The sequence below is a fragment of the Neopelma chrysocephalum genome, unplaced genomic scaffold (assembly GCF_003984885.1).
Source record: "Neopelma chrysocephalum unplaced genomic scaffold, ASM398488v2 Primary Assembly neopelma1_108, whole genome shotgun sequence".
Lineage (NCBI taxonomy): Eukaryota > Metazoa > Chordata > Aves > Passeriformes > Pipridae > Neopelma > Neopelma chrysocephalum.
The window spans coordinates 1,477,884-1,505,473 of NW_020897773.1; the positions used below are offsets into that span (position 1 = coordinate 1,477,884).

A 27,590-nucleotide genomic window follows, 5' to 3' on the forward strand; every position below is an offset into this window, starting at 1 on the left:
CCCTGTATTCCAGTTAAACAAGGCAAAACAACGTGCCCTCTAACAAAGACAATTTGAAACAAATTACAACCCAGAAGATTAATGCACTGACTCAGGCGTAGATGAGCCTGAATTTTCCACTGCCCATCTTTCCCAAGAATCCTTGTCTAACTCGCATAAGGAAGGGTAAAGCTGGTTGTAAAAGTTTTCAAAATGCAGTAAGGAGTAAATTTGAAAACAACTTGAGGAAACATGGATTCCTGCTGAGCACAGAGTTTTCAACAACAGCTAAGATTTATTATATTGAAATTTTTTTCCAACAAGCTACAACAACGTGTGTTTCCTTTCCAATTCAGCCACAGCTGAACATTTTATTGAACCATTACAGTAAGAAAAGAAGCTTTCACAATAACTTTAAAAAGCTCTCTTCTTTTGGGATCAAACAGATATATTATTAAAATAATGCCAGTAAGAAGAATCAATCATTGGACTAACTGATGTCAAGGATTGGTGAACAATTAAATCCGATTACTGACTTTGATGCATTGATGCAAACTTCAGAACAGAGTATTCAGGAAAGAAAACTGAAGACAAATGTTCATGAAACAATTCTTTGAGTCTTTACTTTCCTTCTGTCCTGGATTTGCATAACAAGAAATGCAAACAACCTTCTTCATCATCAATATTTAGAAAAGTGTTATGGGCAATGCATACAGTAAATTCAGTTTTTAATAAAGACATTACTACCCATACTTACTATGCAATCAAAGTTTTCTTTTAATTTGTTTGTTTGGGTTTTTTTTTTTCTATAGAGAATTGGAAACAGGAAAAACCTCAAAATTGACACCTTTGCTGATTTCCATTTTAAAAGGTAAGCTAGCAATAGTCACCAAACCCAGCATTTTTAGATTCTTCCCCACCTTCACCAGTTTAATCATATGACAAATTAACACTCTTTTTAAAGAGAAAATACATAACCAATTCAATACAATTGCAATGTAATACAAAAACAATGAAATAATCATATAAACTCTGTTTGGAAGCACCTGTCTGGTCCTGCACTAGTTCCAGCATGTGCTGCTCTTTGATATATTCCCATCCCAAAGGATGTGGAGGCAAAGCTGCAGTTGTTTCTTTGAAAGGAATACCATTAAGGGATAAAAATAAAAAATTCAAAGTGTCAAGGTTTTATTATGGAACAACCTATTTTCTAACAACATCAGATGAACATTCCCACTGATTTCCTTGCAGAAAGCAAAACACTTTTTGTAGAATACTACAAATACACAGTATTTACAATCATATAATCTTTATTATTTACATAAGCCCTTTTTAAAACCTTTCTTTGTAAATCACATCTAACTCTAGTACTTAGTTTTATTTTATCCTTTTTCATTTTCTTTTTTCTTTCTCCTTTTTTTTAAACTAAACTTTGCTCCACAAAATCATCAGCAATTATGCTTGGTGGAATGGGGTAAGAAGTTCACACAAAGCTCTCTCACTGTATAGGCAGCGATGACAGGCTTTGTTAAATATGCATTTTCTCACCTTAAAGATATTTCACTGGAAAGGCTTGAGCACAAGAACAAAAAGAAATGGTCTCTTGGCAGTACGTATAAGCTGCCACTATTGTGATGAAACATTAAACCACAAGCAGCTTCCACAGCGAGACCTGCTTATGTAAAGCAGCACGTTTCTTCAAGTGTTTTAGCTTAAATAGATATTAAAGTACTTTTAAGAATTGCCTTATAAGTCAGCTTTCACCTCTTTTGTATGTATATTACAATACAATACTGTGTTTTTGGAGTAAGGGTTTGGTTGTTTATTTTTTTTCTGTATCTTTTAGAGAAAAGATTAAATTGAAAAGAAATTAGCTGCCTTCTGCTTCCTACCAGCAAAGTAGTACAGACTTTTTAAAATCCTGGATCAAAACTACCTTATGCAATTTTGCATTTGCCAAGCCTAGTACCAATCCATCAAAGGATTTCCTTCATTTCATTTTGGGCATTTACATAAGTACCTTAAGTTGGGTCACTGGAATTATTCTCTTCATTCCGCATCCCATCTCCCTCCATTCAGTAGGCTCATCCTATAATCTAATTTCACAAAAGAAAACTTCACTTTCTCTTCCTGTGAAGCAGCAAATATACACACAGTTTATTTTCCTGGAGGCTTGATCTGCGGGGGGTTAATATTTTAGATCTTCTAGGTAAAATTTGCAATCACAGTAGGAAAAACAAAAGAGACACTTAACCTCAGGAATGCCTCATTCTCCTCACATCTTTGTGACATTAGAACCTTCCAAATGGAAATTACTATGCAGTCAATATTTTTTCAAGTTCTTCTTCTGAGAAAAGGGAGTGAAGAACAATGTACAAGATGCACTGGAGGAGTTTCCTGTTAGGAATAAAAGGTTTACTAAAAGAACATGCAACTATTCCTGGATTTCTAAACAGAATTTCAGCAAATAATGAAGTTCAGCCCTTTCAAGCTGTTTTAGAGTTCAGTTCAAGAGCCAGGTCATCAGACTGCCTAACAGTGACATATGAAAAGGATAAGAACTGACAGTAAAATTACCATTTTTCTCTTAACATACAAGAAATTACTAAACATGCAGTGTCGTCACAAACTTCAGTGACTGAAAAAAACCTGTTTGTAAAATGAATTGCTTCTGCCAAATAGCTCCCTCTTCAGTTTTCTTTCAATTTGATCCTGCTGATTTAAACATACAAAAGAAGATCCTTCCATTAACGCCACCAGTTTGGAAAATCTGTGTTAAATTGAGGTGCTATTTTAGTTATCGTGGGCTTGTCCCCCTCAAAGTTAAAAGCTCTAAGATATCATTAGATCATTTAATCAAATGTTTATGGAATGCTATTGAACAATAGTTGGTTGCCCTGTTTGAAAATACCAGCATGTGATATCTCACATATCCCAGTATTAAGCGCTGGCTCATATTTTGATATAGTAGTTTTGCTTCTATAAAGAGAATTGCAAGCTAACCATGAAACATCAGTCTTCATTTAGATAAACTGGACAGAAGTAGTAATAGATCATAAACAGCCAAGGAAAACACACTACAAACACTACTGAATTTTCATATGTATCCAAAGACCACTGTAGGCCAGATGCACACTGGATAAGCATTGCTGTGAGAGTTTCAGAGTTCTATTTTCAAAAGGAATTATAAATGAAAATAAGTGACCTACAAATATAAAACACACGGACAAAGATTCTTTACTCACTGTGGTGTGAGGGTAAGCCATTACCCTCTAACAGACCCAAGAATATAATATGTTACTAATGCCATAAGCACTCCAACCTCCTGCTCCATACACTCTCTATATACAGATATATATCGTACTTTATAATAGGCTCTACTAGTCCTTAATAATGGACTATTTAGTACAGTCATCAAAGTGGTAACATCTTAAGTGTCACTTTGACTCCAAACATCTTGCTCCTTTTGTCATGACAGTTATGTTCAGTGGATAATTTTTCTCCTGGCTCAGGAACACATTTGACTATTTGTAATTCAAAAGAGCAAACAGTGACCAAGCCCAAAAATTGAGTTTTCCTGGTTTAACAAGGGACTTTCTGAGCATGCATCTAATTAAAGAGAAGCTAACCTTTCAACAGCTACTCCTTACATCTATTTGTACATTCAGAGACAAGAATATAAACAGAAGATTGCAAAGCTTTTGCTTGTGGTTCCTATCTGGTTGAACAGTAAAATAGCATCTATCAGTACTTAGATGTGCTGATACCCGAAAACAAGCTATGAATTTACTTTTTACACATGGAAATGCAAAATCAAAAGTGAGCTGCAATACATCAACTTCTTCCTGGATGGAAAATTCACTTCATTTTAGAAAGGGGAACTAAGCCAGCATTGCTATAGCTGAGGAAATTGCCACTTTCTCTCACTTTCTCTTCTAGTATTTGCAAGATCCTATCAGGTAATAGCTGTAAGTTAATGCAGGGGAGATTTTACTAGTTATATTGGGGTGAGAGGGTATGTAAGAGTAGTTTTATATTTTTCATTATTTTGCTTTAATCTTATTTTGGATTTCAGTTTTCAGTTTGTTTTTAAGACGTCTTTTAAAGTACCAAACTTACCTCAAATGTAGTAATTTATCCAATCAGAAGAAATTATGCTATTAATGATATGAAAAGAGCCTAGCTAAGAAGTCAGCTTAATTTCTCTACAAAATAAGCTCCTTTTTCATAAAGGATGAAGACATTAAACCATGAAATAATCAACATTAGGAGGACTGCACTGCTTATGAGCAGAGCAGATAGGTATGTTTCTAATTAAAGGTTCTCCATTTGGTTGCTTCAAAAAAGGAAACAGCTAGTTACAGAAGAAGTAGTATGTGTTCATGCAAATCAAAGATACTACCAACGTGTAGATCAAAACTGAATTAACTTCTGTGGGCAATTTTACAGTATTTACGCTTTATTTTCCAGTAAATTAATAATTCGGAATTTAAAAAATTCCATTTGTTTCACTAGGGACTTCACATGAGTTTTCGAAATACTCAGATCTCATAAATAATACAGTTTATCTGAACCCTGGAAGGGGGTGGGGAGAGGAGGGGCGTTAATACACTGCGGGGAGCACTCAGATAGTTTGGTGATCTTATCATACAAACCTTTATGGAATCAGATATTCCAAGAAATGCTGCCAAGATCCTTAAGAGTTTACAATGCTTCAAAAGCATTCAAGTGCTATACTAAACTCCAGCTGCACTAGAGGAACACATTTTTCTGAATATTTCTACAACAGAGGTAAGCCCTATCTTACAGGTACTATAAGAACCCGGAAAGTCTTGGGGTTTTTTCCCTTGTAAGAAAAGTTATATTGTAGAGCTTTAAGCATGTCCAAGAATTTGGTCAGACTAGATGTATTCATAGTAAACACAAGTATTTATGGATTCCATTCATGAGTAGCAACGACTGCAGGTTGATGAAAGACTGGCACTCTATCAACCTTTTGCATCTCCCACATTGGACAACAAAAAGCAGCTAGCTATACAAGTTTTCAATCCAGAAAAGAGTTGCCTTTACAACTTAGAAGATGGCACGTGGCATTTCAGGGAATGGGTTCTAGAGAAGTCTATATCCAGCAGGGAGTACACATCAGCATGAAATGAAAATTGCAAGCCAGAAGCTATGAAGCCATAACAAATTCCCTCACTGACCTTCTTTCATCACAAGATCTTTGCAAGCATCAACAGATATGTTAAAAATAAAACATCCTACTTCCCACCATCTCTTCCCTCACACAATAGATCTGATTAATATCTGTTTTCTGTGGAAGTGTTTTCCTTGCCTCCCATCTTTGTGAATGGTCTGTACACAGAAGTTAGAGAAAAGAGGGAATCTGTCCCTATGGATAATAGACTGCAATGTCCAAGCACTCAGAAGACAGAGTAAAACTACAACACTGAATATATACCCTTGCAAAATCCACGTCACACTGTGCAGGAAAAAGCTACCAACTTGTCTTTAAAAAAAAAAGCAAAAAAAAAAGCCCAAATTATGGACTTAAAAAGGAATAAGAAGGAAATGAGTCATGGGGAAAATTTCAGGGAAATTTCACATGAAAAGGAAACCCATGAGCAATTTCATAAAGTTTTCCATGCTCAGTTGTCCATCTCCCCACTCCCCCTCCGCCTCTGCCCTTTCTTTTTTCTTTCCCAGAGGCTTGATGGAAGAGGACAGACCTCAAAATACTTTTATTTATTCTGCTATTAGAGGGATAACAAAACAGAGAATAGGCCACAGTGTGCTCTGACACTCCAAAGATTTGTCTGCTGCATCTTTTTATTCATGGAATAAAAAAATGTATTGCATCAAGAACTGGCAACTACAAGCATTCAAAAACTATGAATCAGATTGCCAGAACCCAAACACATTAAATAACCATTCCGTTTCCAGTTTTCAGACATGCTGTCAGGAAATGAATGGTTTCTTTCTTCTCCTACGTCAAATGGGCAGGTGGAAAATTCCCAAGCACGTTCTTCTCATGGCTATGTTCTCAATCAGCTGGAAAGCAAATGTGTCAAAGTCCCAATAAGGTCATTTGGATTTATGTCTTAGTTCCCTCCCTGACACTTGGAGCCAGCCTTCTGTCTTTGCTCATGCACTAAAGAAACCAGAAACTTGGGACTGTTCAGATGCAGAAGGCAGAAAAAGATCCCTAGAGATGGAAAAAGGTCCTCAACATCCCTACTATCAACTGTCTTTACTTAAGCAAATTATCCTCTTCCTTCTGTAAATATCTTAAGTCATCACCTAATTAAAGAAAGAAAAGCAAGCTGCTTTGCTGTTCCAGGTCAACATACATTTTTTCAATGGAGAGCACAACAGTTTGGAGAGCAGATGGAAACACCTGCCAGAAGCTCTAAAGGGCACTGATCTTCCTAGCTCCTCAGAAGACTGAGGCACACTGCTCTGATCGATACATTTACCTGTTTGCATGCTTACAACCTTTGCAGCTTCTAAATATTACTCAGATTCAGTCTTGACTCTGAACATGGCCCAAGAAAAGGCTTTCTCAAAAAAAGTTTACCACAAACATAGTCTGCAGGGTAATTTGTCTGAATTAATTCAGAACAAGAAAAATTGAGACCTCATGCAAAACATTTGTTTCCAGGAGGCTCACAAAGGGATTCTGCTACTGAAATAACATTGTGTTTGTCTTGAACAAGCGTGGGTTTCCAGGAGTCTTCCAACGAGACATTGCCTGGACTCAATGAATCAAATTTTCTAGCTTTTGCACTTTCCAAAATAAATAAAAAATGAAACTATATTAGCAATCAAAATAGAAGCAAAAGCACAAGAACTGAGAAGCTCTTTTCCTACACAGACATAGTCCTCAGATTCCAGACTATGTCTCAGTTCGGGTGGCTGTTCCCTCTGGTTTGGGAATTCTAGTCTGACAGTCATTGACCTGGAAATACTTTATACTTACTTAACCTTTGAGGAATGGTCACAATTGGGATCCTCAAAAAAAAACATTTTAGGGAAGTCACAAGTCGCACCGTGATTCACACACGTAGAGATGGTTTCAAGGAATCAATTATTAGCTCTTTGGTTGTGTCATGGCACAGTTCATACTCAGTCATTGCACTATACAGATCAATCATGTAGATCTGACAGATCAAAAGGCAGCAATCTCATACGGTTTGAATGCACAAATCCAGGCAGCAGAACTGCCTCTAGTAAAGCCACTGATGAAAAAGTTGTTCTTTCCTATCGCACATACAAACATGTATAAGTTCAAGGACTTGTTAATAAAAACACCTTTGGGGAAAAAAAAAGAAATCTCTTTAAACTCTCACAATAATGAATTCACTGTAACCCCAAGAACTGCAATTAAAATAAGAACAACCTGTAGAGAACAACAGCACATGTGACTCGAGACAGAAGCTGCAGTCAGTCACCAGAATTCAATGAGTCAAAGAACTGACCTGGTGAACCCCATCAGTGGTTGCCACACACTTAGGGTACAGAAGAAACCCAAACAGATATTCTGTAGCTGCAGGTAACATCCTGATTATTGCTCTAAAAACCTGCTTCCTGTCCCTCTTGCTGTCCTTCGGTCTTAAACTTCTGATCCTGTTTTTCAGCAGTGGTCTGTGGCCTTTCAGCTGTATTACCTCATCCTGCCAGCACAGCCTTGGTTTCTAATCCCACCTCTTGTCTGCTTAACACTGATTCCTAGATGTCATTGGCTACCATATCCCCTCACCCTACCTACTACTTCTCATCATATCACTGACGCTGGAGGAGGAACAAGCAAGCATGGATCAGAGAACCCCTAACCTAGGATCAGTCTCTGGAGCTTGCATCCCATGTTTTTTCAGCTCTTCCTAACAATATTTCACTCCTGTCTGCCCTAAACTACAGAACCTATCCACTCATGGCCCAGTTAAGATTCCTCACTAACAAGTAAAAGAAAAGCAACTGGCATCAACCCAATTGATACCCTAGAAACAAGAATAACAAGAATAACAGCTGAGTATCATCAAGGACCTACCAGTTGCCCTAGAGTTTCTTGCAACCTTAACAGATGAGGAATAAAACCTTAACAGACGGATAAAAAGTATGCCCTTTACAGTACTTGTTCTCTAGCATCTTCGTTGTAGCATCTACTCTGAATTAGATCAGAAGCTGGAAAAGAGTCTGGTTTATTTTGTGGATTCTTTGGGAAGTTCTGCTATTATTCTGGGACAGGGAAGGAGAGAAACATTTACAAAAACTTGGCAAGAAATGACAACACCCACTTTTCCTTTGTTATTTTGGCCCCCATTGCTGATATTTTTGGATTTTCATTCTGGAAAAAGGAGAAAGATGAGGAATTGTCTGAAGTACTGTTTGCTGGGCTGCTTGCCCTCAGAAAATTGGAAAATAGCCGAGGCTGAAGAAAGAAAGCATTCTGTAAACTCAGATCTGACTTGTGTTGAATAGAAGAACATTTATGGAGAATTAATATGTACAGTGTCTTGACCTAAGAGACTTTTTTATCTTGTATGATGTCGAAAGAAACGACCAGTGGGAAAAACACAGAAATGGCCAAACTGAATCAGCAGTAGTCCACCCAGTCATCCTGTCTGACAATGTCTTGTCAGACACCTTGATAAGAAGGTGCAGGGAGAAAACCTGCAATAAGCAGTAATGGTGATTTTATTCTTAGCCCCTCTTAACATTTATCTTATGGCATGAAATACTCAGGCTTATATTCTCCTCAACATTACTCATTCATTAGCAAGCCGGTTTTGTCTTCTATATAAAAAGAACTAATCCCTTTGTTCTACAAGCAATCTTTAAGCCACCTTCACTCTTGCTGAGTACTCAAATTCATAAAAGAAAAGGACTGACAGCAGCCAGACAACTTGCCCATTCAAGCAACAAAGGTACAAATCACACCCTCAGTTTCACTCAGCTATCAGTAGCAGGTAGTCAGTAAGAGTCAGATGATTAAAATCCTGTGACTTTCTTAACAGCAAACGACCAGTGATTCTCATCACCACCCTCTCCTGTAATCTTTAAAATAAAATAAAAAAGTCTAAACTCTGTATCTAATTCTAAGGCAAAGTTGCCATTTTATGGAATATCTTACTAGGAAGCATTGTCAGCAGTGAATGGCAGCTCAGACTGTGTAGAACAGCTTAAAGGCTTCAGGGAGCACAGCATTAAATAATAAGAAAGTAGTAAGGAGAAGATTAGATCTCACATCTGGGATTTGTTCAGACAGTTGTAATAGAGCAAGGGATGCTCTTGAGAAGCTGTCTCTCCAAGCCAAGAAGGTCTGGTTGAGCTAGCCAGCTGTCCAAGGTGCCAACTACTAAGATTTTATCAGCCTTTAATTGTCAGAGGAAGTTCCCGTTCTCCTGCAGCAACCACAGGATAGGAACTGGGGAAAGGAAGGACACAGCCATATTAATAGGCACCACTGGCATGCCCTTTAAAGCACAGCTGGGAGCCACCAGCTTAGACAGCAGAACCAGTACGAACTGTCATGTAAAAAGATCAAGTCTGCAATGACTCCTTGTAAAACAATTATTTGTAATCTTATACAGCCTACATTGCTAACTCCACAGGGGAGTAAAGAGAAGGAAAGGTGCCAAATGGAGAAGTCTAGTCTAACATAAAAATATGAATTCCTCTTGCCTGCATTATTTACAGTATAATTTATTCATCACCACCTCAGACCGAAATGTCTGTGCAACTTCCAGAGCACAGAGAAGTTACTTTTCCCCTCCAAAATATGAGGAGTGTAAGAAACACAACCAACAATCACTGTTTAATATAATAATAATGCAATACTATGATTCACTTGCATTAAGTCTGACTAAATATGTCATTATCTTTAAATAGAAAAGGCAACTAATAATTTTCAAACTAAAATTAGAAAGACATGTGATGTGAACCCAATGTGATTTATTCCTAATCTGAATATATTATGCTGTCTTTCAAATGTTTTTGTAGGTGCTTTCAGTTTTGGTAATTTTCTTCTTTTTCACACATTTGTTTTGTATTTCTTTTTCTTACCAAAATAACATTTACTTACAGAAATGCATTTCTAGAATTTTATACAAAAAAGGGCTACATCACTCTACTACCACAGAAACCATGCTGATATGAAATGTAGATGCCATTGCAGCTGAAGAAAATCAAATGGCATATTTGACAATGAAATATGCGGGAGCAAATACACAAATAAACCCTTTATAATGAAAGAAGTAATGCTAAAAGTCTTCTAAAAATGTCAGCTAGGGGAACTCAATAAAGGTCAAGACACTTTGAAAAGGAGAAGTTAATCAAAGACTTTCTGTATTTACAGTCTTCTGTTCCATAATTCAGTACAATGTACTCTAGGTTACCTTAAAGCTGTGACCTTTGCCAACATTCACTGTTCATTACCACAAAAGTCCCAAGTTTTGCTTGAAGAAGCCAAACCCGCTGATGTGTAAATTGTCTAAACCTACACCTTGACGTCCAGTGATGTGTGTCTCCAAAACCACTTCTCAGATGACAGAACTTCACCAACATGATTACTTTTGACTGTTCTTGCATAAACCAAAATAAACAACAGGTGGGGAATGACCCCAGAACTCACTTCATATATTTTAAATAGCCTTTAATGTTACGGTTCCCACCACTAGCAAATGAAAATAGGTGGGGAAAATATTTTTGTGCCAATAAAAATGTTTCATTTAACAACAAAGCATGAGTAAAGAAGGCCAATTAAAATGTACAGGCACGTTTTGAAGTCAGCGAATTTAGAGCCACTCCAAAGTTGTGAAAATAAACGAGTATTTCAAAATGGGAGCATTACAAAAATGACAAGCAGATTTCCGTCACCCTAAGGAAAGACACTTTTATAAATCATTTTCTCTAAACCGTCACTCTCAAAAGCAAAAATCAAGAACAAGAGAAATTGTTTTTGATACTATGCACACTCTAGAAACCTCTTCTTATTTTGTGGCTTAACAACCACATTTTCCTGTGTTTAAAGTGCTTCTTTCCCTTCTTACAGCACAAGACCATTACAAAATAGGAGAAACAGCCTATAGTAAAACAGACTACACAGCAAGTGCTTCTGTCCTTCCTCCCTCAGGAAAGAGTATTATTTTCCCACAGCATCTTAGTTACAATGTACATTTAAATTGCTCTAACAGCAGCTAAAACTACCACTTCAGTTTTCAATTCACACGATTCCTAGGACTTAAAAGCGGAAATGAAGCTTTCCCACATAACACCCCTTATTCTGCAACTTACTTAAAGCTAAGTAGTTATTTCCTCCGAGACTGAAAAGGAATGCATATAAAGTAGCTTTTTATTTTGAGGAGAATCATCTTCCCCTGTGAATCACCCACAGGTGATCTCAAACCCGTAAAGCCTGTATGACATTTGCGCAACAGAACCACACAGGATGGCTGAGGTTGGAAGGGACCTGCGGAGGTCACCTGTTCCAATCCTCCTGCTCAAGCAGGACCACCTGCAGCCAGTTCCCCAGGGCCATGTCTAGTCAGCTTATGAATATAACCACATTGGGCAATCCGTCCCTCACGGTAAAAGAAGTGTTTTCTGATGCGTCTCAGTTTATGACCATGGCCTCTGCTCCTGCCACTGGGGACCACTGAGAAGAGCCTTGCTCTATCCTCTTCGCACTCTCCCTTCAGGTACTTGAACATACTGATAACATCTCCCTCCCTGGGGCCTTTTCTTCTCCAGGTGAACAGTCCCAGCTCTCATCCCCTCCTCACATCAGATGCTCCAGTCCCTTCATCGTATTTGTGGCCTTTCACTGAACTCTGTCCAGTATAGCTAGTAGGTGCTTGTGCAGAGTCTTAATCCTAAAAACTTCTGGAAGAATCTAGAGAACCCTGATTAGCTTGAAATTTAAGCCTGAAGGGTTAAAATTGCCCCTTTAGCTACTGCAAAAGGTTTTACAAGAAGGAAAAGGGCCCTCCAAATTCACCACGAGGGGGTTTATGTCTTTAACCACTAGAATAATAGCTTTGGTCCTGGTCCTAACTCAGAACAGACTACTTAAGGTCAATTTTCAGGAAATTCTGAATTATGTCTGAAAATATCTCCCTGCTAGCTGCAAAATTAAGAGACTATAAAGTCACTTAAAAGTTCATCAGTCCTCAGCTCCATTTCAAACAGTCTAAACTTCATGAAGCAAATAATATAGCTGATAATGTTGTTTTGCAATATTGCAAGGCTGAGAGAAAAACTAGCGAGAGATTAAAAGACAAAACATGAAGATCAAGACAATAAAGGAGACATTTTCATAGCAATCATTGCCCAAAATAAATGAGAAGAGGAAAACGGGTGAAACTGTTTCCAATTTTGAAGCTTTTTATAATGTGTGTAAGGTCTCAGCAGCACTATGTCATGGTATGGCCTATCAAAATAGTTCAGACTACTTTAAGAAAAAGTCAATATATTCCACAACAAAAAAGTGCACCAATCTTCCAACTTTTCTCCCTCCACATTTTGGTAAGAGGACCCAATACCAAATATCTAGGCAAACTAGAAGACATGAACAACAACTGAAAGTTCCTTTACACCTATTTATATTAAGTCATTTTTTTCTCATAGTGCTTTCCAGAGCAGTTTACAGTAATCTGCAGTATGCAAAAGGGATATAATAGACAAACAGAATGAGAAGTTATGTGTTAAGCATTTCTTAGGATGTCAGAATTTTCAATAACTAACATTGTAGGAAAGAAGAAAGAGATTAATGGTGACAGAGCAAGCAATAAATGGGATTTTAGGTATTTTAGGGAAAATAAAAAATTGAAAGTGATCCAAAACCTCTAACAGAATATTTGTAAGCCTTTTTTAGTGGTAACGTATTCCAAGCTTCAAATCAGGTTTGACTGCATTAGTCAATAAGGAAAAATGTAATAATTTCCTGATAGTGCACTGAAAATCTTAGACCAAACTACAACAAAAATAAATAATAATCTCTTTTAGAAGGAATATTAGAAAAGGATTCTCCTCCAGTTGTTCAGGAACTCCAGGGATTTAAAGTATTTCAAAATATCTGGCTGCAATTCAACACAACATGGCAAATGGGACTCAACTATCAACCCTCCCATAACAGTTTATACAGTCAAATAATTTTCTTTATAACTTTCTATCTCTAGCTTCTATACTGTCAGATAAAGATATCAAGCATGTAGATGGGAAATTATCTCAAGAGATATCATAACTGACTCTTTTAAACTGAAAGTAGGTTTTTCTATACATTAAGAACCACCTCAAGTCAGCTGCAGGATGCCCTATTAAATAACATCTAAAATCTGCAATTTCAGTAGAGTTGTTACACAATTTGATAACATAATTTAGTTACTTTCTATTATGCAGACCAGATAACAGAAATATACTTTGAAAAGATAACAGTTTTTTCCACCAAAGTTTTTACTTTAAGTGTTCTTAGAGGGATATTATTTTTTTACTAGTAGGGAATTCAAGGCATTAATTGTAATTTGTCATCATATATATCCATAAAGGTTATCACTGTATTCTCGATCAAAAGCTGAAAAAAATATTTAAGTGATCATCAAATAAAATAAATCAGGATAAAACTAAAACTCCAATCTTCACACCTCATTCAAAATGCATCTCCAAGTTATTCAACTGCAAAGATGTCTGTCAGTTCACCAAAAAGCTTTGTGTAATTCTAATTCCATAAAAGTCTAAAGTACATTTAGATTTAAAAAAAAAAAGTACATTTTTAGGCTTAAATTCCTGGCTGTGAAAGCCAACAAAGATTAGGCAAAGCTGTCTATCACCAATTAGACAGTAAAAGTCAGTCAAAGCATAGAGATTCAGTATTAATTTCTCAGCAGAAAGGCATCCCAATCAACATCCTTCATCTTGATTGCAGAGACATCAGCCTGAAATTGAAAAAAGTGGTCCTAGATGGCTAATACAATTTTCACAAGAGTTACTATAAAAAGAATTTCAAAATGTGAGTTGACAAATTAGAAGAGGCTATTATCCTCTTACTTCTCCTTGGAACAATAACCATATACTCAATCATGCATACGTAAATAGACAAGGAACTATTTCACTTTGGACAAAAGCAAGATTTAAGTGAGAGCCATAAAGTATAATTCAGTCAAACTGCAGAATCATTTACGATTAACTTCTTTGTAGAAATAACTTGGAATAGTGACAGATTTTTTTTTCCTGGCACTGATTATGGTTAGTGATCTTGATACTATATTCAGGAACTCAATCCATTGACTCCTCTCTGGAGTCAGCATTGATCTCGGATATCTGTCATTTGCATACAATAACACAGACTGCCAGGAAAGCAGTCTCAGACTACAGATGAAGTGATTCTGTGGAAGCCTAACACACAATAGTTAGTTTCAGCCTGAAAAACATTTAGGTCAGATCAGCACCACCAGAATTTACTTGAGGAAGAACATCATCTTTAGCAGGGTACTTATCCTCAGCATAAATACAGTTTGCTCAGGGGATGCAGCCCCACCCAGCACCCTCCTCATAAATTGTCACCTTCATGTTATCCTCAAAAAACATTTGGGATACTGAAGCTGCACAATGAAACATACAGAAATTATAAAACATCAGATTTAAGGCTGTTGCTTCCTGGCTGGTTTGTTTTTTCAAACAGGAACCCTGCCTCATCTAATGCACATGCTTCAACAGCGGTGTACTCCTCATAGTACAGTGCTAAAATTAGACTATGCTATTAAAATCCTAGGAAAAATAGCCTCTTTTTTTCCCCTCTATTTTTTCTGTTTCCTCCATCTTATGTTTATTATACAACTATCTGAAAATGTTATATTTCAGTAATTTATTTTCACAAAAGATCCTATTTACATTTTTATAACTCAAGGCCTACAGCACACAGCATATGAATTGTGTCTGCTTAATCTGGAATGTTTCCAGACTAATTTTTTTCAGAATATTTGTCACTGTGCAGTACATCACAAGCACAATTCACAGTTGCTATCAGCTTCAGTTGCAGCTGCAAAAGCTTTGCATTCTTTATTTTATAGATGTCCGACCTGAAACCTTACTATTCAATACAAGGATCGCAATTAGTTACTGTCAATAATGACACATATCTTGCTTTTAAGTAAAAAATAAAACCTAATTCTTCAGTGGCACTTAACTACAGAAACCTTAAGCTGATCATCTGCACTCCTTTATTTAGTTCAGGATACGACATCAAGCATGTGCAACAAGTAAAATGTGTTCTACAGACCACATTCTTTAAATCTTTAAGGCATTCCTAAAATACAAGCCATGCTGAACAGCAAGTTTTTTAAGGGGAAAAAAAAGAGAATGTGTTAATGGAATTACAGCCTATCAATTCAAATATGGAGGTGTGGGTGACATTAAAAAATTTAGCCCATATATCATTTGGTACTTATGCTTCTGTTGGTATTTTAACAAAGGCTAAGATCACAAGCCTACTGTGAAGAGAATCTGGGGGAATAACAGCTGCTCATCTCTAATAGCAATCATGTAACTTGAGAAATGTCATTTTAATATTTTCAAGGAACAAAGGAAAACACTCTGATGATAAGGTAGGATATCTTAAACTGAGGAAGACCTAACACTCCCATGTATGATATGTATCCTTTTCAAAAATCAAAACCTCGACATTTAAATCGGTCACATAACCATAACATCCTAAGCCTTCCCTTCAAACTCTTCAGCTACCTTTAAGAAAAAAAAAAAAAAAAGTCAATTGGAACATCACCTAGAAAGGTAACAAGCATAACTGTTTCTGCATTTGCATCAACAGGTTAACGGACAAAAGAGCAAAGTGCTTATTAAACCAAAACCTTGTATTTCAAACCATTACAGTAAATCTATATAATCAGTGTATAACTCCTTAAAGCCAGAAGGCTAGACTGGGTTAAAGAAAGACCAAATCCTATCATATTTAATGTTTCACATGCCTGATCAAGGTACGTTTTTGAGTACTTCACTATTTTCCTCCACAGAAGCAAAATAATCTCTTCTACTGCTATTAAACACTCATAAAAGAACTGATTTTCAAATAAAAACATTCCAAAGGAAAACAAGTTACATTTTAGGGTTTTCATATTAAATAAATTCTGTCCACCAAGAAGAATCAATGAAAGCAAGCTTACAGAATTTGAAGGTAATAAACTATAATGACTGCAAGTCTTCTTTTTTTAATTTTATTTTTCCTTCTAGTTACATGGGAGTCAGAAAATTTCTTTATTCTACATTAAGGAGCAACTTATCCAAGGTAACTTCCTTCTGAAAAAATAAATTGAGCTTTTAATTATGATTGCATTTAGAATACTTACATAGAACTTTCCTAACCTTCTTCCAGAGTAAAAATAGTGAAAATGTTTTAATTAATCCACTTTTCCTTGAGAAATATTTCCTTTAAAATGTTTTTAATATAACTCAACATTGGCTGCATCTTTCTTGACAGATGGTATTTCCTTAACAGAGAATGTCTCAAATGGTTTATGTATAACATTCTTTCTAAAATTCATTTCCTTTCTGTGTAAGAAGTTAATACACCAAGAAAAAAAAAACAACAGGAATGTTTCATGCCATGTGGGATATAACAGTTCTAGAGTTTTGCTTTAAATTAGTCGACTAATGTTTTTGGAGAAATATTATTAACTTGGTTGAAGCTTAACATTTGGAAAACGGAAAAATACTTGCTCACAACTTTGCTTCTCTCCAGATCCCATTCCAACACGAACTTCACTTTTATGTTCTACTCTTCAGTACATGTCTGGTGGAAATCTGACAGACCTTAGTAAGGTTCAGCTTAGGGGAGAGATGTTAACTAGATGGTTGGTTTCTTCTTAAGAACAAGTGACTGACAGTTCTATAACAAGTATCTCCCAAACCAGAAATGAAAGCTCTTGATAACTTCACTCTAAATATTAAAATCACTCAAGAAATTGAAATCAGCACAAAAGCACAACATAACCTTTCTCAAAAGAAGGACAGACATTGAGGTCTCACAGAAGATACAACTCCAAAGGCCAGGCCACTCCTCCACACTAACACCAAAACACAAGTTTTGAAGAGTTGGGAGACTTGTACCAGCTGAATGCAGAACTAAGGTTCCACATGAAAAAAAACCCTGGGAAATAGAATCTTTACAGGATATTGAGACCAAAGGCATTTGCTCTGCAGTTTGTAATACTTACTCCCTGTAAATAAAAATACTTACTCCCTTGGCTAAATTGCTGGAAAGCTACAGCAGTAACAGTAGTCTTCGAGTGATGAAGAAATACCTTCAGACAATTTCCCTTTCCTCTTGTTATGCTATAAGCATTAATTAAAATATTGCTCTATATAATTAATAACTAAGTACTTAAAAACTTAAGTACGCAAGTAAGTACTTACTAAGTCAATTAGCACTTACTAAGTACTTACTAACTGTAAGCAACTAATTACTCTAATATATTAGTCTGCCAGATCAGATAAATTTCAGTACTGCTGAAAATTTTCATTCTAAAATATTCTGCAGCCTATGCAACTCTATGTACAACAAAATTTTGCAATTACTATTTTCCATTTCATCACCTAGCCAGTATGTCAATTTGTGATACTTCTAGTAAACATTATCATCCGTGTTAAAACTGTACATAGAGAATCCCGTGCAGTGAAATCCAAAGCTATGATCAGAAAATCTTGCTCACACGTGACTGAAAGGACCAAACTTTACTAAATCCTCTAAACTCTTCATAAGGTTCTTTCTTCAATTAAAAATAACTGCAATTAGTACGTTTTCAAAGATATCTACTGCACAAGGGTGCTGTGTATCATGTCATATTGTTCTTCAGTAGACTAGCATATTGCAATTACTTTAACAAAAATCACATCATTTCAGCTATTTTTCCCTTTAGACAGAAGACAATATGTATTCCTATGTTATCAACAACCATTTTAGCAATATGCCTATTGTGACCACTCAAGCCACATTTGCTTCTGCCTATACCTAATTTCCATACTTCCATAACTACAGAGTCATTGTCTCAATTTTACAGATCAGTCATCTCTCAAGGTCCCTCGATGACCTGCTGTAATAAGAACACACACAAAGAAATAGCTCTTTGACCTCTGACATCTTTGCAGGCATTTGTCACTCAAAAACTATTAAGGTGGTAGATAGGATAAACATGTTGCTTTTTTACTCACTGTCAAAATCTAAATAAGATGTGCCATTCAGTTCAAGTATTGTCTTAGAGTGTGATTCTTTTTATTGCTTAGTGGAGCTGACGCTGTCCAACATCTAACCCTGTATCCAACAGAGGTGCAAAACTAAATGCTTCTCAATATCTATGAAAAAAATCAAGACTCTTTCTTCAGAGTACGACTGAGACACAAAAAGTGCAATGCCTACCTTTAGTATAACGCAAGTAAAAATATTCTTTGAGATATGTTTTTTACAGAAATTATCATTCCAAGTAAATTTGAGAAATTGGCATCTAAAGATAGAACCATTCATCACAAAATAATGAAATATCAATTTTGTAATGAATAGTAGACCCATGGAAATGGTGGATAGTGTAAGGATTTCATTTAAAACTTGGTATTCAAGTGAAAATTCAAACCCAATGTTCCTAATAAAAGAACACACTTCTCTGAGCAAAGCCATAATTTTGGGAGAGACACACCCTTTGTCACTTCCAACGGTTAGAAACAGACGAGTCTGCAAAAGATTTACTGTAAATCACATTGACACACAAGTATTTTTCTAAGGAAACTCTAGTGCAAAATCTATCCATCTGATGGAGAAAGCAAAAAATGCAGCAAGACCAATCCTTTTCCGAAACAGTCTATTTCCAAAGGTTAGAAAGATCAAACAAAACCAGAACATTACATTCCATCTTCCTAGACAGTCTGCGATTATTTAAGAGAGATTAAAACAAACCAACACCCCCTTCCCAAATGTGAAAGGCATGCCAATTCCCAGAACATTAACTGTTTCCACTATCTGATGATGAATTACACATAAATAGTTCACCGGCAGTGCATCATTTTTACTTGTCCCAAGGACAAATGCACTGACCTGGGCAAGAGACCTTAAAAGAAATTGCTAAAACTGTTTTATTTTTAAGGGAACTCACTAGTTAAGTTGACAGATTAAGCATTGTTTTCACACGGAAGAGGGAAGACCAGAAGACAGCTACCGTCTATGCAGGAGGCTGATAGGAAATTATTAGCCTTACCTTACCAGAATCTATGAGTTGGCTCAATAACCTTGAGTGGTATTACCTCATACTTTCTAAAATATTGTACTCAAGAAAAAGAGGTTTTCCGTGAGTGGAGAGTTAAAAATAAATAAATAAATAAATAAATAAATTTGAAAAATAAACTGGCTCCCAACAGACTTAACAGGTAAGTATTTCTTCTACTTGTTTTGCTCTTTGAGAAACTTTTTGTAGTTTTCCTTGGCTTTGTTAAAGAACCTAGCAATGACTTCCCTGGTGCACATGGCCTCCAACTCCAGCCTATACGCAATCTCAAAAATTTACACAGCAGAACCAGAAACAAGCTCCAGGTTCTGACCATAGCTTGAAAGCCCATTTGCAGCTTGGCTCACTTTCAAAAGTTATCTTCCATGGATAAGCATGTAGTCACCACTGTCTCCTGGCTTACCACACCAGAAGAGTTAAAAGCTGTTTTTCAATGAGCACAAAGCATGTAACTGCTATTCAGTGAGTAGAATGATTGAGAAATTTCCACTGTATCACACAAATTCTGGGGAAGAGTTAGTCCTGTTCATGAGAAAAAAAAGTTGAGTGAAATTAAAAAGTGTTTGTTTCACTTAAGTTTCTCAAAAGCAATAGCATAAGCTGCAGCAATTAGAAAAAAAAGGTACACTTTACCAGTCATTAATAAATTTGTTATTGCTTATTCTTCCTATAGTACTAACAGCTTTTTCAAAACCATTGTTCTTGGCATTTTAGCAGATCACTAAAGTCACAGTAACAAATGTGATCTTGACAGCAAATCAGCTGAATAGATGCATGATTACTGTAAGTATTAAAAAATAGAAGGATCTAGTCCTTCTAGTGTCTGAATAATAAAATAAAGCATCTGAAAAACTAAGTAAGCTTTCTCACAGTTCCATGTCCAAACTAGGACAGAATTTTTTTCGACATTATTTTCATTTGAGAAACAGTGTATCAAAGGTAACCAGCACATCTCCTGTAAAAAGATCCTGCATTCCATTTAATGGAAATCCACAGAACTCATCATTCTCTTACATTTGTCTTCACATTTCTCTGTGAAAGGAATTCACTCTACCTGTGATCAGAAGAAATGGTCTATCTGAAGAGAAGCCTGCTGACAGATTGACTCCCTTGATCTCTGAACACTCTGCCAACAGGAAAACTTTCTGGGTACAGCAAAGACCTTTTCTCCTGCATTTGGGTAAAAAACAGTGATATAAGATTGGTAACAATTTTGGGGGTCTTTTTGCTTGTGGGTTTTCTTAATATTTTTCTAGAAACTGAAACTACCAAATGTTTAGCAGTAACTCAGAGAGCTGTAATAGCCACCTGACAGATACAATTCAGACTCCTTCCCACTTCTGTGTGGGAATATATACAATGTTGCCTATCCTCTACACAAAGCTTTACACTTGCTATACATCTATTTACAACTTTAACTCACCATGGTAACTATACCCTGCCTGAAGATGTACAAGATGACCAACGGAAACTTCAGTAATCTCCACAACAATGCTTGCAGGGAAGTCTGGAAAAACAGCGGCATTTTACTTTGTTTTGATGTTGTAATTTAGCTCTTGATGAGTGGAATTTACAGTTTCTTTCTGAACAGCTACCTTTCAAATTTCAGAAGCACAGCATGAAGTGCTTTCAGTGGTATTTCTTACAAAGAGACTACTAGTATCATCATATTTGAGCCTGTCTATAAACATTTTTTTCAAACAAATTGCAAAAACACTTCAAAAGCATTAATCAGCTAAAAACCCATTAATTTCTGCATACATTTTTCTACATAAGTTAAATCACATTAGGAGAACATACTTTTTAAAAGATGGCTTGAGCTAATTTTAAAGATGGTTGGAAAAGTTTGGCCTACGCTGATTAAAATCTATACTTAAATGAAAGGAAAATTTAACCACAGAAACTGTTCTCATTTTAGAAAAACAAGCATATCACTGCCAAAGTGCTGCCCTAAGTTTAGATTGCTGTCTGACTAAAACATTATAATTATGAGAAACTGAAATGGATTTCTAAATGTTTCAAGATGAAACAGCCATTGGGTAATTTGCAAGATATGCAATTATCTTCTGAATTCAAAACACATAATGCTTATACTTGCTCCAAACAAATAAAGGCTGCAGAGCACTGTTTGTGTGAAGACTGGGGAAATCAATGTTAAACATCAATACCAACACTAGATAAGAGTAACCATAATGAAATCTAAGAGCAAAATTACCAAGTGATGTGGAATTAATTACTTAAAGAATTTTCTTTGAGGGGAAAAAAAAAAAAAAGTCATGGAATCTTTTATCTGTTGCTTCTCTCTCTCCAAGAGCTGATCAAGCTGAACAGATGATTTTCAGCACTTTTATCACTGTTAAAACTGCACCAGTGGTCACACAAGGCATTTCACCCAAGTTCCCACGTGTAGCAAGACAGTGACATTTTTACCTTCAAACACAAGAGAGGGTCTTCCAAATAGATTTGAAGAGTCATATAACGCATTTTCTGTTACTTCACAATTAACATTCATATTTGGGTGGAATCATTTTCATACTGACCACGCAAAAGTTAAAAGGAAACAAAAATTAAATAGAATCACACACTAACCCCAGATCCATTTGTTAATGTCATGTATAACCATTGTGAATTCCAGTTATTTTGAACAGTAAGTTAAATCTTGACCTGCAACAATCATAAGCAGTTTGATGCAACTAACAAGTTTCCAGGAAATCAAAGTAACTCCATTACTGTTCAAAAACTATGATTGCAAGTACTTGTCAGTACCTGCACTGCCTTTCATTGTTTGTCTTTAATTTAGAAAGAAAAACTAATGGCTTGGTGGTGTTTTATTTCTTGGTCTCCTTTAAAAGCCTGAGTGTTTGGTTATCTTTTGACTCTTCTGACTGCAATCCAGTCTCTTGTTTCACTGATTTGGTGAAAGGAGTACAAAACAATCTGTCATTCATATATGAAAGCACCAAGGAACCGTGAGCATGTCTAGGGACACAGCAGTTCATAGGAACACCATAAATCAAACAGTAATTTTATAAAGGACTAGAGAAATTTTTCAAAAAGAATTAATTCTCTTTCTACAAGCAACGTGTGGTGATCCACATAACTGCTTCATATAGACTCTTAAGGTAGTCTCTTCGTTTAGCCTTCATGGCACCTCTGAAGCTGCCATCAAAAGAGAAGAGCAAATAGATTTCTCTCAACCATAAGAGATGCTGGATACCTTAAAAACAACAAGATCATTGTAAGCTTAATGAGAAAGCACCTGAGATTAAGCAATACTTTCAGAACCACTGCAATGAAAGCAATACCTGCTCTCTTGATACCTAAGATAACATCAATAGCAGGTTTTATATCAAAGGATGCCCAAAACAAGCTCCTCAAGAGTCATAGCAGTTTAAGTATCACAGATGCAAAATCTTGGAAGAGCATGCTTAAAAGCAAGAAGGTGAAAAAAAGCAGGGGAGAATCACCTAAGCCTATTGTCAGATTAAAGGCAAACTAATTTTCTCAAACTCAAGAAAGGATAGTGTGTGAACACAGAGAAGCAATTAATTTTGTACTGACAAGTAAAGACTCTCCCAGTTTTTAACGCCTAAGCATACAAGAAACCCTAATACAAACAAATCAAATTAAGTAAATTAAATTCACCTTATTCAAGCTCAGAAGTAAACTAGCTCAAGAGAAAAAGATGTAGAAAAAGGAGAGACATCTTGTCTGTGTTTCAAGATTTCTGCTAACACAGTTCTCTTGCATCTCGCTGTGCCCTGCAGCAGCAGCAATGGACTTCACAGTGCAGAATTGCCTTTCAGGAGCAATTTATTTTTTTGGCCAAGTCGACAAATAGTAAATTCAAACTGCAAGCCTTTGCCCACGCTCAGCTGGGACCTGCTTCAAAAAGGCAACTCTCTAAAGGTTCTATCTCCCCCCCTCTTAGCTCTGAGTGCTGACCTAACACCACACACAGAACACAAACAAGCCAGCTCTCCTCAGACCATTTCTAATAAAACATTAAACCAGACTATGGAACTCAACACCTCATACAGAACATGAGGAATCTTGTTTGTGCATTCTCAGCATCACGACCTGAAGAAATAAGGGAACACGGAAGAGGCAGCCCTGAACAAGACTAAGTGGAGAACAGGAGAATGAAATAAGGAAAGAAGGACAGATCATTTGCAAATGATGACTATATAGGAGGAAAGCATAAATTGACAGAAAAACTCTGCATGTCCCAAGAAGCTGGAAGCCAACAAAAGCAAAAAATGTGTTTTGGCAAAGCAGAGTTGGGAGGAGTAAGGAGTAGTAGCACATTGAAGGACGGGACAAGTGGCAGGGAAGAAAAGATGCATATGAGACTGTTTAGACACAAATTAAGAGAAGGAAACTCCATAGGGAAAAGTCTTGGACAGAATCAGATAGAAAGCCAGCAGAAGGACAAGAGGATTTACACCTGAGACAGTTCAGATGACTAAGAATTTAAGAATTAAGAATCTGGATTTACTAAAAATAGCTGATGAAGAAGTAGAGACGCTGTAGGAACAGATGAAACATATGCCACCTGAGCGTCTCAGAAAGGGTTCCTTGATCCAGCAAATCCTAACACCACTAAAATCTTAAATCCAGCAAAATCCTAAATCCAGCAAATCCTAACCCCAAGTGGATGTGAAGAAGACACCTTATTACACTTCCAATTTTCTTTTCAGATTGCTTTTGTGAAGAGGGCAGGCAACTCCATGAAAGCAGAACTCATCAAGGCTGAGGAGTTGGACCATATCAGAATCAAGGTTTCCCTGCACAGCTTCAGTGTGGCTTTTACAGCAGGATACAATATTATCTTTCCTTCAAAATTCTGCCCCACTGAGTGCACATAGTGGACCAGCCCCTGAGATTGAAAGAAGGCTTTGTAGGTGACTTCCCTCTTTCAGCACAGAAACACTTTGGCAAGCAGTGAACAGAGAAAATACTCTGAAAAGAGCCCTTCACAGGCTTATACTACTCCCTTCACTCTTACCCCATATTCCCTACACATGGCTGACTTTTTTTTTAATTGAAGCTTTTCAGAAGTTTTAAGTATAGTTCTGATTTTCTGAATGACCAACTTGAGATTTGGTTTCTCAAGGTACAGTTTCACATTGTACTTGACCCACAGCTGGTTTATATTAGGGCAGGAGAAGCAGCTTTCATTCATATCAGAGCAAACACTCCCTAGAATAGCTTCCATCTGACAGAAAGCCATCCCCATAAAACTGTTAGATCAACTGTCCCTGAAATCATCCAACCACTAAATTCACTACAAAGAGAGTAGCAATAACCCATGGCCAGTGATGGCAAAGGAGTGAGACCACACTCCTCAGCTGCAGCCCACACACTGACCAAACTATGTATTCACATGTTAAAGTGTACCTTGATTTGCTGAGGAGTCAGACAGTACAGCTGCCACTGCAGCTTTGCATTCAGAGTATTAGATAATACTATAAAACATTATTACAAACTCAACCAACCTATTTTAGATTTCTGTGTTCAATTTGAGACATACTTTGGCTTTCTGTTTTTTACCCTCGTTTCTCCATTTCATAAAGCAGGAAGGCGGGTGGGGAACCCATCTGTTAATCTCTGTGTTACAGTGGAATAAGTTTATGCTTGAGAAACATTAAAATATTGCTGTACCTATTACTGAAAAGTCCAATTTATAAAGCAAGATGAAGGATGGGGAGGGGGGGAACCCATCTGTTAGTCTCTTGCAGCAGAATAAGTTTATGCTTCACAAACATTAAAATATTGCTGTGGTATCTCCTACTGAAAAGTCCAATGGTGCAAAAGCAGAGGCTGGGTGGTGTCTTGAACAGAACAGCCAGCTGCTGTGAAGTAAGTGAGATACGGTGATACTTTCAACCAATAAGCTAAATACACTACCCATCAGTGTAGTCCACGCTGTGCACTGGCATAAGTAGAGACTAAAAAAGTCCAGTGACCACCAAGAACAGCGAATACATATAAGCGCCAACGTGAAGTTGCACACACAGTTTAACTCCAGTATTTATTTTTATTATGCAGCAACTTGCAGACGCAGTTATGTCCCGAACAACCCAGTTGTGCAAAGCTACAAGCCTTGTTCTGACACCCACCCTATACTTCTTACACAAGAGACCATTCAGGTCAAAGTTTAGCTTTGCCAGAGGGCACAGCGAGCCCAGACAGCAGCACACGCCAACACTAACGGGAAAAGTGACACAGTAACCAGGGAAAACCACCCAGCTACAGCTGGAAAAAACCTGACTGACTTCTGTGTACGTGCAGGTCTAAACAAGAGACTGCACTTTTCCCAATAGGAAAAATATTAAGGATGAGACTATAGCAACAGGCCTCCGTTTATTCCTTCAAGTGCAACAAAAACAGCAGCACTGAAACCGAGGTTTTGGGTACCGTACACGTCTCACACACGCGCAACGCCTCCGCAGACAGGCTCAGGGGCTCTCCTCCATCGCCGCGGCTCCCGCCCTCCTACAGCGCGGCGACCATGCCTGGGGAGAAACGGGAGGCGGGTGAGAGCCCGGCGGGCGAGAACGAACCGGTGAGGCCAGGGCAGCGGCGGAGCCCTGGAGCCGCTGCCACCGCCAGCACCGCGGCCCGGCCCCCCCCTCCATTCCTCACCTGGGACGGGGCAGCGCCGCGGCGGGGGGAGCTCAGGGAGCCGCCGCGCCGCCGCCATCGCCCATCGGCGCCAGGGCCGCCGCCATGTTCGCGCGGCCTCTGACCCGGACCACTTCCGGTCACGGCTGTCACGCCGTTGCCATGGCAACGCCCCTGGACCGGCCTCCCTTAAAGGGACCCCGCGGGGCTCCACCGGGAGTTGCGGCCCCGGCCTGTCTGGAGAGGGAGGCACGGAAGAGTCTTTTGGGGTACACGGAGCCGTGGTGCCGCTCCCCAGAGGCTTTGGCACTCGGGAAGGCAAAGCACTCGTCTCAATTTAGTTACCAGCTGAAAAGGGATAGTGATTCATCAGCCCCACGGCGCTGCACGAAGGGGAAAACCCTGCTACTGTTTAGCTGTGGAATTTGTCATAAAATAGCTTGTCGGGTGTGAGAGCAGTGGAAAACGACCATGGCATGATTTCCACTGCTGTGAGGAGATGGTTTCTCTTAACTTTCCCCTGAAACGGGGTGTATTTTCAGCTTTTATTGCACCGCCTTTACCGCCACTCACTGTTGATGCAATTAACCCCTTTATACTCTTTCCACATGCGTATTTTTATAAGTAAACAAATGTGGTGAAACCCCCAATCCAAGAAGGGAAACTCCAGGAGGTTTTAAGTAAAGTTTTATGTTTGTGTAAAGCCAAAGTGCGTCCATGCCTGGCTGACAAGAGCTGTTGGAATAGGACCAAAGCAACCAGACCTCTCTGACCCTACAACAATTTCACATGCACAGACAAACATGCCCCTCTGCAAAACTACTGTAAAGTGCAAATACCAAGGCAGAACCTGATCCCATACCCATTTAGGGATATATTGCCCTGCAGTCACTCCCCTGGGGGGATCCCTCTTTTCCACTGCAGTCAGTTTTGAGAACAACATTGTCTCTTCCGATGCGCCTACCATCATCCAGTGAGAATCCACTGCCTGAAAGAGTACCTTTGCAGAGCTGAGAACCAGTCATCAATTTGGTCAATACTAGAAATACCAAAAAAAAAAAAAGTAGGGAATGAACCTTTGGGTTAATTCGTCCTAAAAGTCATAAAGATGTTGGAAATTCCACTGTCATCTCTTTTCAAGGGATCTTATTTGTTCCTTCAGCCTGGAGGAGTAGGGGCTAAGGGGGGAACTTAGCTGTTGCCTTCCACTGGTGGAAGGCTGTTGAGAAAGTGGAGCTAGACTCTTCTCAGACGTGCACAGCAAAGAGATGAGAGGCATTGATCCCACATTCCAGCAAGAGAAATCCCAATTAGTTAGTAGGAAGGAATTCTTCAAAATAAGAGTGGTCAAGCACTGGAACAGGCTTCCCAAAGACCTTGTGCAATCTTAAAACCTCAAAAAAGTGAAAGTACCAATAGCATCCCAAATCCTTCAAAATGCCTTAGCTGAAGAGACAAATACAAGTCCCTGTTAGATCGCACTGCCTCTTGTGTCAGGAGGCTGTTTGTTGTGTGATTCACCTCAGCTGACTTCTGCTAACTAGGAAACAGGCATTTAGTCAGACTTAGTCACTAAGGTTCCCTCCTCTAGGCAGCTCCAAAAAGTGATTTGTTCCATCCCAAATTGGATGTCTAAAACAGCTCAGCACATGGTGAACTGAAATGGCTCACCTTGGGATCACTCTTGCTGATAACATAGTTAAAGCTTGG

At 37.9% G+C, this 27,590-nt stretch overlaps 1 protein-coding gene across 3 annotated transcripts in view; it reads right to left on the reverse strand.

The window, feature by feature from the left end:
- The window catches only part of LCLAT1 (lysocardiolipin acyltransferase 1), a 112,601-nt gene extending 86,606 nt beyond the window's left edge, over positions 1-25,995 (reverse strand). The window contains exons 1-3 of one of the 3 annotated variants that reach the window (XM_027696627.1): positions 25,902-25,995; positions 25,679-25,771; positions 20,308-20,423 (exon numbers count right to left, since the gene is read on the reverse strand). The gene's annotated coding sequence lies outside the window, so the exon portion shown is untranslated. Of the gene's footprint in view, positions 1-19,532; positions 19,631-20,307; positions 20,424-25,678; positions 25,772-25,901 lie in introns of those variants that run through there. The other 2 variants (XM_027696629.1, XM_027696630.1) reach the window with 2 other exon arrangements.
- Positions 25,996-27,590: the final 1,595 nt, after the last annotated feature.